The 19,106-nt window shown below is 43.0% G+C and overlaps 1 long non-coding RNA gene across 3 annotated transcripts; it reads right to left on the minus strand.

Moving 5' to 3' along the window:
• Window positions 1–1,762: 1,762 nt before the first annotated feature.
• On the minus strand, window positions 1,763–17,147 carry LOC111835169 (uncharacterized). 3 transcript variants are annotated; one of them, XR_011991986.1, is made up of 4 exons: window positions 16,829–17,147; window positions 9,574–9,656; window positions 2,859–2,992; window positions 1,763–2,569 (listed from the first exon to the last, which is right to left on the minus strand). It is a non-coding gene; the product is annotated as an uncharacterized lncRNA (long non-coding RNA). The 3 variants fall into 3 exon arrangements; XR_002836177.2 differs by lacking the exon at window positions 16,829–17,147 and adding an exon at window positions 10,587–13,535; XR_002836176.1 differs by lacking the exon at window positions 16,829–17,147 and having other exon boundaries at window positions 9,574–9,738.
• Window positions 17,148–19,106: the final 1,959 nt, after the last annotated feature.

A 19,106-nucleotide genomic window follows, 5' to 3' on the forward strand; every position in this document is an offset into this window, starting at 1 on the left:
TCTGTGACATAACCCAATGAATGCTGGGCAGCTGTCGTAGAAACACATGTGTCCCTCATAAGCGTCTTTAAATGTGGTCATGGAGATGAAAGCAGAAGAGATACACTGGAGGTCCAGTATTTGTGTCTCAATGCTTGCTGTTACAGAGAACGTCCTGATTTTTTATTCATTCTCACTGGACTTCAGTAGCCAATCATTCAATCTTCTTTGATTCATGTTATATTAATAGTTTACCTAACCCTTCCTCGGGTCTGTACTTATAGGTTCAGATGCTCAGATGTCAACCCTGTGGCTGATTTACTGGTCGACAGAGGAAGAGGGACCATGATCAATGCGTACAAGCTGAACAGACAGAGCTTGACCTTAATAGGAAAGCTGATGGCAGCCCCCCCATCTGAGGCCAGCCCTGTCCCCAAGCCGCCTCATAGCCTGACCTTTCTGTTTGGCTCATTTCTCACTCTGACACTTTAATCAGAGCCCAATCACCCCTCCCCCCACCACCTCTGTCATACGTCACTGCTGACAGGTGGGCGCTGTTCAGACTGTATATCCACTCACAACAAGTGCAACCTGTGAGATGATGTGCTCCAGTTCCTATTAAGACCTATATCAGACCCAGAAAAGCATACTTACTATGTTGGCCACTATACATACACACAACCATAATCCTCGTTTAGCAACCAAGTTCCATTCCAACGTCCATGTCATTAAACAAAATAGTTCCTTGTCATGACGGCGTGGCATGGTGCAGGCAGGAAAAGAAGGTGACAATCCACTGGTGGCTCACAGGACAAAGGGGTTTAGGGAACTGAATACTGGGGAAGGCAGAAAGTGAACAAATGAGGGAAAACAAGAACTAACTACAAAAATATCTAAAAAGGTAACAATAAAGGGAAAAGAGCAACACGGGGAGCAAAACTAGAAAACCCAAACAAAGCATCAACACAACACATTCTGCCACAAACTAACACAATGACCAACTGGGAAAGTGACCTAAGATAAATATGTACACAAACTAGACTGAGCTAATGAGGACACAGGAGAAAAGTTTTAACTTAACAACCAATCAAAACAGAACACAATACAAGCAACAGGTGAAACTTAAGAACTGGGAGAGCTCACAGAACTGAGAAAGTTAAACTACAAAACACTAATAAAACACTGGAAATACAAGACTGATACAAAATACAAGTACAAAAAACAAATCCTAATACAGGGAGGGTGGACCATAGATAGGAGACCTGACAGAAAATACTAGGAAAACCAAAACCCAAAATTGCAAACAGTGGGGAACAAAAGTCAAACAAAATCCAGAACATGCAAGACTGGGATGTGCTAACCCTGAACCCATGACCCACTACGTTGTGCAGCAGTCTGGGGAACAGGAAAAACACATTAGGGAAGACTAGTAACGGCAGAAGGGAAATGCAGAATGGCCAACAATGCCTGCTGACCTAATGGGGAAGACGCTACAGACCCTGACAGTTGCTAAGTGAAAATCACAGTAGGGCTACAACTAATGATTATTTTGATAATCAATTAATCTGTCGATTACTTTTTCGATTAATAGTTGCCAACTATTTTAATAATCGATTTCAATCGATTACTTGTTGCAACCCTAAATCACAGTAATGTTGCCGTGGCCAGGACTGTGCTCATGACTTCAGCCTTCCATATTCAATTTCCTTTATAATTCATGAAATGGACTTTTTTAACAACATTTTGTACTCTCTCACTCCAGTGTGTGTTGTTGACAGGCATGCAGAATTGAGTCATAAATGTGCACATGGGTTGGAAAATGCAAATGGTCGCTAACAGGTAGTTTCTAAACAAGAAGTGGTTGTATCAATAAAACAAGCCATTTCGGTAACATATTAAGTTTATTTTGATCCTAGGCTATTAAAAGAATACTTTCCATTTATTCATTTATATTGAAAGAGTTGAAAGATATTTGATTTTATGAAACAGTTAAGTATTGTGTTGAAGGTCATCCATCCATCCATTTTCTGTAACTGCTTGTCCTATTTGGAGTCACGGGGATCTGGAGTCTATCTCGGAGGCTACAGGCACAAGCCAGGGAACAACCCATGACAAATCTCTGTAAAAGTTTTAAATCTGTAGTCTTAACCATAATATTATGAGTACCTGCATGCAATTCTTACAGTTCAAAATGAAAATGAACATGAACATATTGTAAAATTGCACCTCAAATGACACTTTTAACAAATATTAACAAACATATCTAGTACCTGCAACAAAACATTTACCATCGACTTTCCAAGTAGCCTTTGCACACACAGATACGCAAATCACCCTTGATTGTTCTTGATTGTTAAATTGTGTTTCGACTGGGTTAGACTGGCATGTAACATGTCGCTGTCAGGACAGTAACATCAAGTGCTTATGCAGTTTGAGACAAACAGCAAAATATTTCTGTGGGCTTGTCATTCCAATTTGTTTAAATTAGCCCACTGGCTCCTTTTTCACTGTTCTCCACGGGGGCAGCCATATTTTACATCACGGTCATAATGTCCAGGTAACTGATTCATGTGTTCAGAAGGATCTTTGCCTGTTAAAATACCAAGGAAGTTGTCAAGGTCCTGAAGAGGATCTGGCACAAATATCACAAAAAAAAGTTCACTTGGTAAAGAGTGAATGGATACAATTAAAAATACACTACATAAATATGTTCTCTGTATTATGCCTAAAAGTCAGATACAGTGTGTGCTTTTAATTCAGTCTGCAACAGTAGCAAATGAATGATCAATTTCCCACATGCCTGTTAGAGGCCAATTGCTCTTACGACTGTACTGGCAGTGTGTTTGATTGTATTACAGGCGGAGATAGATCTCCCCTACCTCATTTCGACAGTAATGACAGCACAGTTGTAGCACAGCTCCAAAAGCAGGTGCCTGAGATAAATGCACCATTATGATCCATGCTGTGTTCTCTCTCTTTCTCTCTCTCTAACATTTGGGGAACACAGCTGCCTCTGTGATAGGAAAGGGGGCAGAAGGGAAGACTCTGAGTGTCTGGGTCAGCTGTGTGAATGACAGAGCCTGAGAACAAGCCGAAGCAGCCTGATCTGCATCCACGCCAATCTCCCTGACCTTCGTCAGAGGCAAGCAGCTTGGCAGCAGAAAACTACAGAGCTGCGGAACTGGGGGAAGGGCTGGTCAGAGAATGCACTCCTGGCTGCTGGGCTGTTTCTGGCAGGTGGGGGGGGGGCTTGTATGTGTGCCGCGGTGGCCATTTATGTGGCTGCTCCCTCCGCGGATCAATAATTCAATCTCAGGTCACATAGGGAGACAAGTGGTGCTGAAGGAGAGGGTGGAGTCAAAGAAGGTGGTCCAAAAAAAACCCTAACAGTCATCTGGGACATGGAGACACTGTTTCAAGTAAATCATCTTCTATAAATAATGTTCAAGGTTATGTGGAAGAAGCAGTATTATTGGCAAGATAGAGTATAAGAGGAAAGAGACACACCATAACTGTAATATAACCTTCATCTACTCATATTGACTCCGGCGGAGCACAATGTCTTTTTAATCAAAAAACTTTTTTTTTTCCTTCACTTGAGAAATGGGACATGAAGTCTGGAGTACCAATGACATGGGGGCGTCTAAATCATCGCTGTTTAAGTGCAGCAGCCATATTCTTGCTTGACTAATGTTTTTCTTGTACATACAAACCTGTATTTCTAACCAAGCAGCCTTTTTCAATAATTTTTTTTTAAAAGTAAGAGGAACCCACACTTAAATTCTGCATTTCCTGCATCCATCCATCCAGTTTTCCCACCCATTTGTCTGAAGGTCTGAAGCCTATCCCAGTAACTATGGGTGCAAGGCAGGGCATAACCCAAGATGGGGCACCAAGCATTCTTAATACATTTTAGCAAATAGATTTTATTTTATTGCACGGGTTTCTCTTCTGTTATGTATATTTTGGATGTGTCCCAACTTACATACTTGTTTGCTATGTAGTAGGTGAAATACAGTTCAATCCTCAGTTCAGTTTAGGCAGATGGCAAACGGTGCCAGTATGACATACTGCATTCTGCAAAATTCTGAAGTGTGCAACTGATGGACATTATGCTATTCCATAAGGCCACTCCAGTATCAAAGAGCATTGCTTCCTCTGTAATTATTTTTTAAAAGATGGAGGAAATGCCATCTCTGTAAAAATTTTAATAAAAAACATGTTGACTTGAGTAAGTATTTTTTCTTGGAAGGTGTCAACAGTTTCTAACTTTCACAGGGGTTTAACTATATCATTGGTAAACATCCAAGTCAGATCATATCAAGATGGCAACCACAGTGTGTGTTCTCATGCATACATACAGTAGGACGACGTTACATACTGCATTAATGGTCAAGTACCAGGCATCTGCCGAAATTCAGTACCTGCTGTGCAAGTACACGATTTTAGATGCATCCTAAGTATTCTAGCAAATTTAGCAGATGTCAGCTCTTTATAAACAAAGCATCTGTTATCAATCTCCCTCTTCTTTGCTTCGGGCCAAACTGAAGACACACCTGTATCAGGTGACCAGGTACACCCAAGGGAAATAAGTTCCCCATTTCCATTGAACGTAAAATGTTGTTTGTTTAGGAAGCCTCTAATTTCATTCTTTTTTCACTCTGCTCTCTTTTTCTCCAGCTCTATATTTAAACACGTCCGTTTCTCTGCTGGTTATGGGACAAAGGGAGGAATTGCAGCTTCCTACTTCATATAACCACTCACTGACTATAATGAGGTAAAGGAGGTGTTTATGCAGCCAGGATTAGAGGCAGGTGAGGCACAGCCTAACCTCCCTCTGCTGTGTGGCAGAGCTTCCACCAAGAGACTTTTTTAAAATGTACCATTCTGTAAAGGCTCTTCTGCTTTTGTGTTTCACCACGTTTTTTGATGGTGTCTGGTAAACACAACAGCCAGTGAGCTACTGAAGTGGGGTCTGAAATGGACCCATTCAGGAGCACAGGCAGGGACTATGGGAACAAGGCGCAGAAACATCAGGAGCTGCTTGCTAGGTTTTCTCAGGAGCCCCAGGGCTGCCTTTGTACCTGCATTGCATGTATTGTGCTTTTGCAAGGCAATTTACTCACTCACTGGACAGCTTCAAGCAGCGACAAGCACTTTGATGGCTGTAAACACAAAGGTTTTTGAAACTGTTGCTGTGCAGATGTAATGCATGCCTTTGCTTAGTTTTCGCTCGGGGTGCCATTGATAACCTGAACAGCTCCAGCTTCAAGGCGGGGTGTGATTGATCAACTTAACCAGAAAGAGAGAGAGCTCAGGGGGATCTAACTGAGTGTATGTAATGAGGACACTGCAAAAACCAAAAGAATTGTTAAAAATATCAATGCTGAATATGTCAGCTTTTTTTCAACTTTCTCTGTTGATATGTGAGTATACGACTCATGACCTCACAAATACAAAGAACTGGTGCTAAAATGACAAGAGGTGTTTCAGGGCGAGATGAGTCACTTTTTAGTTTTCCTGTGTAGACTGTACCTGAAGGTACATTGCCACATAATCTTTCACCTGCTTCATTGTTATCCTTACAGTAATTGTTCATGTAATTGCTTTTATCTGAAATGACTTCAAATTCCACTACAGGATAATTTATTGGAGTCTCTCAGGTTAAATACTCTGCTTAATAATACTACATCAGAGACCCATCCTGGGACTTAAACCAGTAACTTTTAGGTTGCTTGGCTATGTCCCCCACACACTGAATTGCTGAACTGAACTAATGAATGAAAGTAATTCCTGCCTGCAAGCAATTTAAGGATAATTGACCTCAATTAAAAGTTAAGTTATGAATAAAAGTGAAAGAGTAGTGTAAACAATATAAATCAGTGAAGGGCTGAAATGATTTGCATCAAAACAAAGCATACCATTTCCATGTAACACCCCTGAAAAAATACCCAATTTGTGAAATGGAGCTCCTGTGTTAGCACCTGATACCAGCATGCTAATGGTAAGTTCTCACCTGAACTCCACACCTCCTCCGCAGCACACCTTGCCTCACATGCCAATTGTTGTCATGGCCGCTGGTTTGAACCCCGTGGGTATGTTTGGAGTGTGAGGCAATCAGCATTTGGCACAAGCCCGTTAAAAGGACTGTTGGCTCTCAATGAAGGCTTTTCTTTGCTTACAGTGACGAGCGAATCGCTCTCCACTAATCACTTGCACACACAGATCATGACACACTCTGTCCCCAAACTCCCAAGCCAGTGACGCACACACATCCGATGATGATGAGACGTGGATCAGTCCAAAGCCAGTCCAAACTGTTTTGCTGTACACAACTTGTTAAGGTTATCCGGCTAATCTGACAGATTGGTGATCGTTTGCCGGAACCACCAAGAAAAAGAATAATGAAGAATGATGATTCTCTTTATCTATAAATAGTACTCTTCGAACTAACAAAACGTGCATAACATCTCATCTTTTCTATAGGATAAGTGTGTGTGTGGTGGTGGTGGTGAGGGGGGGGGGTTATCACCCCTGGTGGGAATACAAAGTGGATTCCTACAAATGGTCTATGTACTGCAATTCAAACATCTATCCCACAACATGGAAGCCCAGAGCCCCAGTGCCAGTAAATTAAGATGCAGGCATCTCCATATTAACTCCCCGGGATTAAATATTCATCGTGTTCAGCAGTGAAGTGCCCAGACTTTACCAGGTTTCAGTGAGACAGACGATTCCAGTCCAGCACCAAGAGAACAGTTCCCCTGAGCAAAGGCCCAGCTGCATCTAGACACTCTATCTCAGGAAAGGGGGATGAATACCGAGCAGGACAAGCACTGACACTCCCTAGGGACAGGTACTTAGCCTCATTTGCTCCCGTGGGAAAATAACAGCTGGATGATGGGGAAACGTAAGCAGGACCAGCGTGAAGTGGCACAGAATAGGCCAAAATGGACCAAACACACCAGGAAGAAAAATCACTGAATCACTGGAATTCAGAATACCATGCTGAGGTAAAAGCTGCCTTATAAGTAGTCAGCTCCCCTGTCAAAGCCCAGTTGAAGCCAGAGCCCTACATATTATCAGCGTTACAATCTGATGGTCCCAACCAGCCCTCACAGCCAAGACAGAAACTACAGCAATCCATCCAAAAATGTCTTTTTCACCATGTAAATCTCATTCTTGTCTACTGGTATAGCAAATCAGCATTCTCCTGAGGTTTCAAGCCTCATCAGCCAGGCTTAAAATCGCTTCACAGTACTTTCACAAGTGTGTGAGTCTCAGTGCTATTTTTCATAAAAGTTCCTTCAGTGAGGATGTTTGTCTCACTGGGCAGGAGCACATGCATGGTTCATATGCATGGTCACTCAGGCATCCAGGGAGAGCCACACTGAAAGGTGGCACTGTGGCCCCCCTCAGCGGACATCAACTGAGGTCCAAAGCGGTGTCCATTTTGCATTTTTAATTAGGGATTTTGCCACTAAGGGGGACCTTCATGCAACAAACAAATGAACGCACGGATGAATGAAGGAGGAATGCTGAGAGAAGAAGAAAAAAGATGTTGTCCTTGTTGTGCTGTTTAGCTGCCCTGAATACCCCGTTCCTTTCTGTGCTGAGAAATGCCCCCCTCCCCTTGAATGACAATCAGCTCCCCCTAGCTCTCTGTCATTCAGCCCCCAGTGCAAAAAAAGGCACCATGCCATTTCACACATGCATATGAACGAAGAGGCTGAACACGGGCAGAGGCAGCGGCCTCACGCAAACACTAACATGTCTCTGCATTTATGCAGATTCAAAAAAAGATGTGGCCAACATTAACAAACACTCAACTTACCTGGGATCAGGTAAAAATCAGTCAGGGGAATGAGCACATATGTGAAAAAGTGTCATTGAAACACCATGAGTCTACAGCATGAGTCTATAGCACTGCCCATTTTTGGTGTCAGTCCAGGACAGCAGTTGTGACCCAGTAAATGGTAGTAGCAACTGGTGCCCCTGCCGAACTGTGATAATCAGGGTGACAAGCATGCAATGCTGTATGCCAGCTGGGACTGGCCACAGATAACTCACAGCCTCCAGGACACGATGAAGCAGGGGTGAACAGTCATGACTGAGGAAAGAACGCAAATTTTAAACCTCATACATAATCAACACAACAACCTCAAGACAGATTCAAATAATGGCAACTGAAAGGAAAATTGAATGCACATATACACAAATAAATGTGGGTATTTATATGCTGTACATATATCCAAACAGACGTATACCTAATGAATTACATGCCTAATGAAGCCTGCAGAGCAGGATCTCAGATCAGAGTGACCTGGTTCCGGGACAGAAAGAGAGCTTCTCGAGTCTGTGCCAGATCTCCATTAAGTCAATTAAGCATTGACCCAGTCAGTCGGGGGTCTAACAAGCCATGCAGTGATGAATCACTGAGCAGTTATATGCAATTCTATCAGTTGAACATATACAGTACTTTCCAATCAATCCTAAACCTTTTTTGGGGGTAAATTTAAGATGTTGCTACAAAAACAGATTAAAACGTTGTGATGAGGCTTGAGGCTGAGAGATTGAAGCCATAGAGGGCAGAACCCAGCAAAGACTAGCCGTGCCCTTATTTTCACCACATTTCCTTTAGTTACAGCACCGTCATCTCCCACACTTCCTCTCCTAATGCCACCGCCTTTCCCTTAGTGTCTAATTTCATGCCATTGTCAAATCAGAATTTCTTGGAGAAATTCAAGGCCAAAGGGGCCTGAACACACATGGTACTGTTACACACCATATTACCTTTCATCAGCATTTATAGTTACCAGGATAAATGAGTGTCTTGGACGTTTGTGAACCATTGTAGTATCATCTTGAATGTTGGCACAGCTTCCCATCATGCTCTGTCCTCTGCTTGTTTACAATTCCAGTTAACCATTGAGCAGGTCCCACTTTGCTCAGCTAATCCAGCAACGCTGTGTAGCTGTGGGTCCACCTTTCACTGCATAGGCCAGTGAAAACACATCAGGCGTTTCACTTCTCTCTCTTCCCACACATTCTTTCCACACTTTGACATACTTGTGCCCATCCGGCTCTCCAAGGTTTCTGAAGCGGTTTACCAATATCAAAGGGACATTTTGTTCTTAATGTAAAAAAGATTAGACATCACATGGTATTTACAACCTGATAAAACGTGAAAGAAATCGTCAAAGTAAATGAGCCATGGTCACAAACACAGAGAGAAAATCCCTTTCCTCACTAAATCTAAATTTTAATTTTAAAAACTTTTCCAAATGCCTGAACTTAATTATTGATCTGCATAAAGGAAGAAATCTTGACCAGCACTAAATTCAAGTCAAAACTTCAGGTACACAATGTACAAATCCAGATCAGGATTTTGTTTTAACCAATCAGTGGAGCACAGAGAGTCACATTAATAGACTACTGAACTGGCTGGTTGAAACAAAATCTTGGTTTAGATTTGTACTCTCTGGACTTTAACTTTCCACCTGTGCAGTCACAGTGAGGATAGCAACACAGTAATGGAATAAGTATTGGGACTGGAATTCACAAACCAACCAGCCAACAGAGCTCCCGGTTTACCTTTTTTGCCACTCCACTTCACGCCAGGTCACAGAGGTCAGAGTGTATGCCCGGGCTGCTTGACAGTCCATGTGTCTGTAGAACTGTGAAGACACATGCTTCACATTATCCTTGTACGCCGTCCCCCTCATGAAATGTCCCCCACCCCATCAGCCACACGACAACTGTTCAGTTGAACACAAGTGCAGGAAATTCCCTGCAATCTGACAGGTAGGGAAACAGACATAATCCAGTAGGGCAGGTCATGTGCATAGTTCAGATGGGCTTATAAGCCAGTACTGCCTTCTGGCTACTGGCTCTTATCTAAGGCCTAAGGTCTGCTTGCTCGTTGGCCTGCTTTCTGGAAAAAATCCATAGAAAACACCAAACAACCTCAAAAGAAAGGAGATAGGTTTGAGTCCTTTTGTCCATGTCCAAGTTTCAGGTCATTTTCCCCAGTATATGGTTAAAAATGCTTCATGCTCCACACAGAGCAAGTGCAGAACACACAACATTTTGATGCCTGTCATTTGTGTGTGATAAAAGAGAGACTTTCCAAGCTGGTCCCTGGACTTAAGAGTGTAATGAGTGTGTGATGAAGAATAAAAGGTTGTGTACCAACTGCTACCAGCATAGGATACAGCCGGCACAGAGACTACTATCTCTGCCTGCCTATCCCTCAGCTGCGGGTTACATATTAATCGAACTCTGATAACGTTTTTGATGTAGAGGCAGAGCAAGGTTCAGGCAATCACCTGCTGATATGCCTTCATGCAATTGCAATGCAATTTTATTTATATAGCGCATTATCACAACATTACATTGTCAAAATGCGCTTTACATTTCTGCCATGTAAGGACCCCCCAGTGAGTAAGCCAAAGGCAATGGTGGCAAGGAAAAACTCCCTAAGAGGAAGAAACCTTGGGAGGAACCAGACCCAAAGGGGGAGCCCATCCTCCATGGGCCGGCAGATGAGTCAAACAAAACAAGATGATATGACTAAGCTAATACAGGGGTTGAAATATCAGTCTCACTGCAGCGGCCGACCGGTGCAGGCACGGGGTGCTTGATGCATGATTGCAAGATCAACAGTGGCACAGCCGCAGGGAAGGATGGAGACTCATCGCGTGCGCCAAGGGCAGGCAGGTTGTAGGGTAGTTGCCGGAGGTGGAGGTAGTAGTCTTGCAGGCAGCAGAGGCATAAATTCTTCGATGACATGGTTCTCCAGGCAGCAAACCCCAGAAGGGGTGAAGGAGGAAGTAAGAAAATAGTGTATTAGCCAGAGCTGAGGAAACCAGAGGCAATGCAAGCAAAATGTTCGAGTGCAATATTCATCTAGGCTCCGGCAGATCTGGCTATAGCAGCATGAGAAAGAGGGAGAGACAGGCGGAACACAGGCATGGGGACTCCCTGAACATCAGCACTCTAGTTTAAGCTAGAGTGACAGCACTGACGCATCAGTTTATCCAAAGCCAATGACACCGATCCCCACCCAGCTCTTCACCTCATACTGTTAGTCTGACTGGGAGTGAGCGACTAGCTGGAACCAGAACTAGGTTTCCTATACGCTAAACTATACAAGTGCGTTTTTAATCTAGACTTGAAAAGCGAGAGTGTGCCTGAATCCCGCACATCCCCCGGGAGACCAAGAGAATGCTCTGCAGCCTGCCGCAGCCCTGTCTACTTTAGGAACTAATAGGATATCTTGCTCCTTGTGATCGAAGCAGGCGAGAAGGGTTGTAAGGAACCAGAAGATCATTAAGATACTGTGGTGCAAGGCCATTCAGAGCTTTGTAGGTTAATAGCAGTAATTTGTAGTCAATCCTAGACTTGACTGGTAGCCAGTGCAGGGAGGACAGGATAGGGCTAATGTGATCAAATTTTTTAGTTTTTGTGAGAACTCTGGCAGCTGCATTTTGTACTAACTGAAGTTTATGTAGGGATCCAGATGGACAACCCGAAAGGAGGGCATTACAGTAGTCCAATCTGGAAGTTATAAAGGCATGTATTAGTTTTTCTGCATCTTGAAAGGAAAGCATCTTCCGAAGCTTGGCTATGTTCCCTAGATGGTAAAATGCCGTGCTGGTAATGCTATTTATGTGAGCACTGAAGCAGAGGTTGGAGTCTACCAGGACACCAAGATTTCTGACCACTGTTTTAAATTGAGTAGGGAGGCCACTAGGGTTGGGGTTTACAAACTTATTGCGAGCATGCTTAGGACCGATTAAAAGAACCTCAGTTTTTTCTGTATTTAACATGAGGAAATTCCTTGCCATCCAACAATGGATGTCTAGCAGACAGTCAGCTAAAGAAGAGAGCTGGGATGCGTCACTAGGTTTGACAGATAGATACAATTGTGTATCATCAGCATAACAATGAAAATTAACACTGTAATTTCTAATGATGTTACCAAGTGGTAGCATATATAGATTGAACAGTAGTGGGCCCAACACTGATCCCTGCGGGACACCATATCTTACTTTAGTGGCTATGGATGACTCATTGTTTACATGGACAAACTGGTAATGATCAGTTAAATACGAACGAAACCACAGGAGTGCTGTCCCTTTAATGCCAATCAATGTTTCCAGCCGGTCCAAAAGAATATTATGGTCTACAGTATCGAATGCTGCAGTTAGATCCAGTAAGAATAATAGCGATATACAGCCACAGTCGGAAGCCATAAGCAAGTCGTTTATCACTTTGACTAAGGCTGTTTCTGTGCTATGATTGGGCCTGAAACCAGACTGATATAGCTCGTTAGCATTATTATTTTGAAGGAAGACAGCTGGTGAGCAACAACTTTCTCCAGAATTTTAGAAATGAAGGGAAGATTTGAGATGGGTCTATAGTTTCCTAAGTCACTAGATTCAAGATTTGGTTTCTTTAGGATAGGTCTAATAACAGCCATTTTAAAAGATTTAGGAACATATCCAAGCCTAAGAGATGAGTTTAACAAGTTTAAAAATGTAGTGCTAATCAGTGGTGCGATTTCCTTAAGTAGATTGGTGGGTATTGGGTCAACAAGGCTAGTAGTGGGTTTGCAAGAGGAAATTAACTTAAGGAGTTCTGTCTGCACTACAGGAGTGAAACATTCAAAGGTGTTATCATTAGTACTAATAACACTAGCACTAGCAGAAGATTGGTGGTTGTGTGCAGCCGTGGGCGTGCTCGTGATGGTATGTCTAATCGTGGTTATTTTATTATTAAAAAACGTAATAAAGGCATCACTCCTAAGAGCTTCTGGGACTTGTGAGTTTAACATTGAATGATTCTTTGTTAACCTAGATACAGATTCAAACAGGAATTTAGGATTGGTTTTGTTATTTTCTATTAGTTTAAAGAGATACATAGACCTAGCAGTCATTAGTGCCTGTCTATACTTAGATAGGTTCTCTTTCCAGGCAGATCTAAAAACTTCTAGTTTTGTTGACCGCCATTTGCGTTCTAGCTTTCGTGAAGCTTGTTTAAGTTCCCGTGTACGGTTAGAGTACCAGGGGGCAGGTTTCTTATCTCTATGTTTTATTTTCTTGAGTGGTGCTACATGATCAAGAGTGGAACGAAATGATTCCACCATGTTCACAGTTACCTGTTCAAGTTCATTTACACTTGACGCTTCAGAGGTAAGGTTAAAGGACTGTGGGAGCTGATCCAGAAAAGTTGCAGCGGATAATGAGGCTATGGAACGTCTAGTATTGTACCTCTGACCTGGGGCCTTAGGGGGGTTATGTTGTATTTGAAATGTTAAAAGGTAATGATCTGAAAGTAGAGGATTCTGAGGGATAATTGATATGTGTTCTACCAGGACACCATGACTAAGAATCAGGTCTAGGGTGTGGTTACAGGCATGAGTTGGCCCAATTACATTCTGATGTACACCGGCAGAGTCAAGAATGGTAGTAAATGCTTTTGTTAATGGATCACTTTCATTTTCCATATGAATATTAAAATCACCAACAATCAAGGCCTTGTCGGTAGTAACCACCAAGTTTGTTAAGAAATCTGCAAATTCCTTAAGGAAATTGTTATAGGGGCCTGGCGGTCTATACACAATAGCAATGGTGATTGGAGGTGTAGAGCTACACTTAGATGTGCTAGCAAGACTTAGAATAATAAATTCAAACGTACTAAAGCTATAACCACTATTTTCACGCACTCCTAGGTCGGTCTTAAATATTGCAGCAACCCCATCACCTTTGCGATTGGGTCGAGGATTATGCTTATAGCTATATTCAGTTGGAGTGGATTCATTTAGTGCCAAGAACTCGTTCGGTTTAAGCCAAGTCTCAGCAAGACATAGGGCACCAAGATTAAAATCAGTAATGATTTCATTTACGAGCAATGTCTTAGGAGCCAGCGATCTAATGTTCAGGAGTCCAAGTTTTAGGTTTACATTACACCTACTATCCAGAGGTGAAATAGGTCTAATTTAATTAATAGGTTTTTAAGACACGCACTACGGTGTAATGAACCCCCATGATTAAAACCGCGGGGAACAGACACAGTCTCAATAATATGAACCCTGGGTGACGACTCTAAGCGACTAGCAGGCGGTCGGTTAAACCGTTTTGCCTGCCCCCTTGGCTTGGCTCTGGTTAGTCAGCAATCTGCCTGAAGACTGTGAGCTATGCTTTTTGACAGGAGATCGGCACCAGCCCACGAGGGGTGAATACCGTCCCTCTTCAAAAGCCAAGGCCTACCCCAGAACGTCCGCCAATGGTCTATATAACGCACACCATTTATCGGGCACCATTCCGACAGCCAGCGATGCAGCGACGATAATCTGCTGTACATTTCGTCGCCACGTCTAGCAGGGATGGGGCCAGAGCATGTTACTGACGCGGACATCTTCTTCGCAAGGCTGCACACCTTTATGAAATTTGCTTTAGTGATCTCCGATTGCCTCAATCGGACATCATTAGTGCCGACGTGGATAACAATATGCGAATACTTACGTTTACTCTTAGCCAGCACTTTTAAGTTTGATAAGATGTCGGTCACTCTGGCACCAGGGAGACAATTAACTCCGGCCGCTGGTCGCTACTCTCACGTTTCTTACAACCCCTGGCATAAATTATGGAATCACCAGTCTTGGAGGATGTTCATTCAGTTGTTTTATTTTTTAGACAAAAAGCAGATCACAGACAAGACACAAAACTAAGTTAAGGTCAAATGGCAACTTTCCAGCTTTACGAAACATTAAAAGAAATCAAGAAAGAAACATATTTAGTCAGTAAGAGTTGCCTTTTTTAGACCAAGCAAAGGGAAAAAAATATGGAATCACTTAATTCCAAGGAAAAAATTATGGAATCATTGAAAATAAACAAACCAAAAAAGACCGCAACACACCCCTAGTACTTTGTTGCACCACCTCTGGCTTTTATAGCGGCTCGCAGTCTCTGAGGCATGGACTTAATGAGTGACAAACAGTACTCATCATCAATCTGGCTCCAACTGTCTCTAATTGCAGTTGCCAGATCAGTTTTGCAGGTTGGAGCTTTGACATGAACCATTTTCTTCAACTTCCACCACAGATTTTCAATTGGATTGAGATCCGGGCTATTTGCAGGCCATGACATTGACCTTATGTGTCTTTCTTCAAGGAATTTCTTTACAGTTTTTGCTCTATGACAAGATGCATTATCATCTTGAAAAATGATGTCATCATCCCCAAACATCCTTTCAATTGATGGAATAAGAAAAGTGTCCAAAATGTCAATATAAACTTGTGCATTTATTGAAGATGTAATGATTGCCATCTCCCCAATGCCTTTACCTGACATGCAGCCCCATATCATCAATGACTGAGGAAATTTGCATGTTTTCTTCAGGCAGTTGTCTTCATAAATCTCATTGGAACAGCACCAAATGAAAGTTCCAGCATCATCACCTTGCCCAATGCAGATATGCGATTCATCACTGAATATGAATTTCATCCAGTCATCCACAGTCCAAGATTGCTTTTCCTTAGCCCACTGTAACCTTGTTCTTTTATGTTTAGGTGTTAATTGTGGTTTACGTTTAGCTTTTCTGTATGTGAATCCCATTTCCTTTAGGCGATTTCTAGTTCGGTCACAGACGTTCACTCCAGTTTCTTTCCATTTGTTCCCCATTTGTTTTGTTGTGCATTTTCTGTTGTCAAGACATATTGCCTTAAGTTTTCTGTCTTGACGCTTTGATGTCTTCCTTGGTCTACCAGTATGCTTGCCTTTAACAACCTTCCCATGCTGTTTGTACTTGGTCCAGATTTTAGACACCACTGACTGGGAACAACCTACATCTTTTGCAACATCACGTGATGATTTGTCCTCTTTAAGGACTTTGATTATCCTCTCCTTTGTTTCAATTGACATCTCTCGTGTTGGAGCCATGATACATGTCAGTCCACTTGGTGCAACAGCTCTCAAGGGGTGATCACTCCTTTTTAACTACAGATTAACAAGATGATCTGGTGCAGGTGGGGAAGGAAATTGACAGGGTGATTCCATATTATTTTCCTTGGAATTGAATGATTCCATAATTATTTCCCTCTGCTTGGTCTAAAAAAGGAGACGTTTACTGAATAACTAGTTGTTTTCTTGATTTCCTTTAATGTTTTCTAAAGCTAGAAAGTTGCCATTTGAAATTCACTTAGTTTTGTGTCTTGTCTGTGATCTGCTTTTTTTCTAGAAAATCAAACAACTGAATGAACATCCTCCAAGACTGGTGATTCCATAATTTATGCCAGGGGTTGTAGCATAGAATCGCCGATTACCAGAGCGCTTTCAGCAGGTGGCTCAGTGGGTGTTTCACTGAGTGGGTCGTCACCCACTCGCCTTGCTGCGAAGGCCCTGCTGTCGGAGCGGGGGGAGACTGGCTCACTATAGCGGACATATCCGGAGCCGCCAACACTGCGTCAATAAAACTCTCACTCTCCTGAATCTCCCGTAACGTCCGGATGCGTCTCTCTAAGTCTGCGATCTTCTCCGTCAGCCTGGCAACTAGCTTACACTTATCGCAGACAAACGTACCGCTAATGACGGGAGAAGAATAACTAAACATACTGCACTCGGAGCAAACGACAGGAGCCATAGTGATATACAGTAAAACTGGTCTAAGTCGCCGTCTTGTAACTCGTCAATGTGCCTAAGTCGACGCTCAAGCAAAAGTCCCGATTTTACCTAATGATGTTTCCTTTAAAATTCATTGTGTACCTCGCCGCTTGTAAGTCGTCAAATTCCCTTAGTCGTCACCTAAATCCCGGTCCCGAAGAACACAAATGAATGGATTTTCCTACCTGTAAGTCGACACCCCAATCGCTGCATTCCCGCCGCCTGCTTCACACCGCCTGCTTGTCACCACGGCAATGTAGAAACGGGGAATCCCCACCTATCGCACTAGTCGCTCCCTGGTCTTAAGTCTCGCGTGTATAGTGCGGTGTAGTAGAGGTATGGTGTTATATTTACTAGTCGGCAAAACGGCGAGATAGACATAAGTCGCCGAAGTGTCGATTTTATAAGTCGGCAAAACGGCGAGTTATATTTACTAGTCGACAAAACGGCGAGATAGACAAAGTGTCGACTTAGGTGTATCTCGTCAATTCTCTAAGTCGTCACTTTTAAGCTGGTCCCGCGAGTGTCGATTTAGACCGGTTTTACTGTACTTACGTTTAGCAAGGAAAAACTCCGGGGGCGGAGGCGATTAATCCGTCGTGGTTTGGAAGATTATCAGGAGACTATTAAGCTTGCCAAGATTTTTCCGATTGCTTAATTCTAATTCTAAGTATTGTGGTGACACGGGATTGGGATCAGCGGTTTGGGATCAGTGTTTAGTGGTGGAGAGAATTATCAGGGGCTTGATTTGGTTGGATGATGGACACCTGGGAAAGTTTTAAGGAGAGAGGACTTTGTTGAGATGGCAGAGGAGAAATGTTAGATTCCAGGGGCAGAGAAGCTGGGGAACATTCAAGCTAGAATAAAGGATGTTTGGGGCTTGCTGGACGGACTTTTGGATGGAATGACCGGCGAGGGACGTACAGGAAGACCTTGTGTGCGGTGTATGGTTTTTTTTGTGTGTTTTTGGTGGGCATTCAGGACGAGAGAGAGAGAGAGAGCGAGAGAGAGAGTGTGTGTGTGTGTGTATGGGGAAATTAGGGAGGGTTGTTTTGATTATTCTTTTTACCAGTGTTTGGTGAGGAGTGTGGGTGGCTTATTGGGCATGTTTTCCCTATTGAGCTCAGTAACTGCTCCTCTTAGAGTGTTTGTTTGCTGTGATGGTGTTATTGAATTGGGATGAGTGTTTATGCCTAATAATGAAGTGTATTAAAGTCTAAACTATTCGATCTTTAGGCCTCCTAGGGGTGTGCAACACTGTGTGATGGTAGGTGGCGCAAGTTGCTGGCTTGGTGATTCGTAGGTTAGACAGCGTAACCATGATTTTACCGGCACTCACGTAAACCTGGTATCTTATATGAATTATATCTATTTTGCTGTAAAGAATAAAGGAAAGTTATTTATTGTATTTGGTGTGTGGGTATTTGTGTGGAATTTCGGGACGACGACCGGACCGGGTAAAAAAAGGTGGTGGCAGCCTAAAGGAAATTGCTGTTTCATTACAGTATTATTTGGGTTATAGTTTAAAAGTTCGCGTGGTAGCAACCAGTTTCGCTCATGCAGGAAACAGCACGCATGAACACGTCAACAAGGTTGACTGTCCTCACATTTTTGTGGTTTGGCCACAATCAGAGATCTAAAATGAGAAAAAAAAACATTTAGCTGATAAAGCATGAATACAGTTCCACTAGGCCATCATTTTGGCCACTGAGGGCCCAACCTTAACAGTTAGGGACTCTGTTACTGTCTCTAACTGCTCAGCTTCATTTACATTTTATTCAGCAGACTCTAGGATTTGAACCTGCGACCTTCTCACCATAGACATGGCATCCTAGCTGGCAGAGCCACACCCCACCCCCAATGGCCCAGTTTCACCAGTTAGGGGCTCCACTTCAGGTAAGCAATTAAGGCTCCAGCTTCAGCAGTTAAATGCTATGCTTCAATCACTAAGGGCCCAGCTTCAGCTGCCACTGTCTGACTTCTCAGTGAAAAGAATGGATACATTGAGGAGCATTGGAGTCGCAGCAGGAGTTTGGAGTTCAGCCACCCCAGGAAGCCAGGAGAAAAAGCAGAGAGGCCCTGCATTCCTTTCTCCTTCACACTTCTGGCCCTTCCTGAATGAAGCTCCTGTTCCTTAGGAAGCGTGTGTGTGGAACACAGGGCGGCTCCTGGCTTTGCATCTTTTATAATGGAAAAAAAGCAACAGGCATTGAACAAAGATACCCCACGTTAAAAATTCATGACAAACTTGAATAACAAAATCAAACATAATATTACGGCAGATCAGAGTACAGAGAGACTGGGAAGGCAGCAAATTTAACTAGCGGAGCAAGGGAAGCAACATGAACGGCTAAGAGGGCATGGTGCAGGCTTGTTTGCAGTGGTTATGAAATGTGCAGCGGTCCCTAAAGGTCCTTTGATGCTGTGACCTTGAGTGCTGGGCTGCAGATGTATGTATTCACT

This window comes from Paramormyrops kingsleyae, chromosome 6, assembly GCF_048594095.1.
Source record: "Paramormyrops kingsleyae isolate MSU_618 chromosome 6, PKINGS_0.4, whole genome shotgun sequence".
Taxonomy (NCBI): Eukaryota; Metazoa; Chordata; class Actinopteri; order Osteoglossiformes; family Mormyridae; genus Paramormyrops; species Paramormyrops kingsleyae.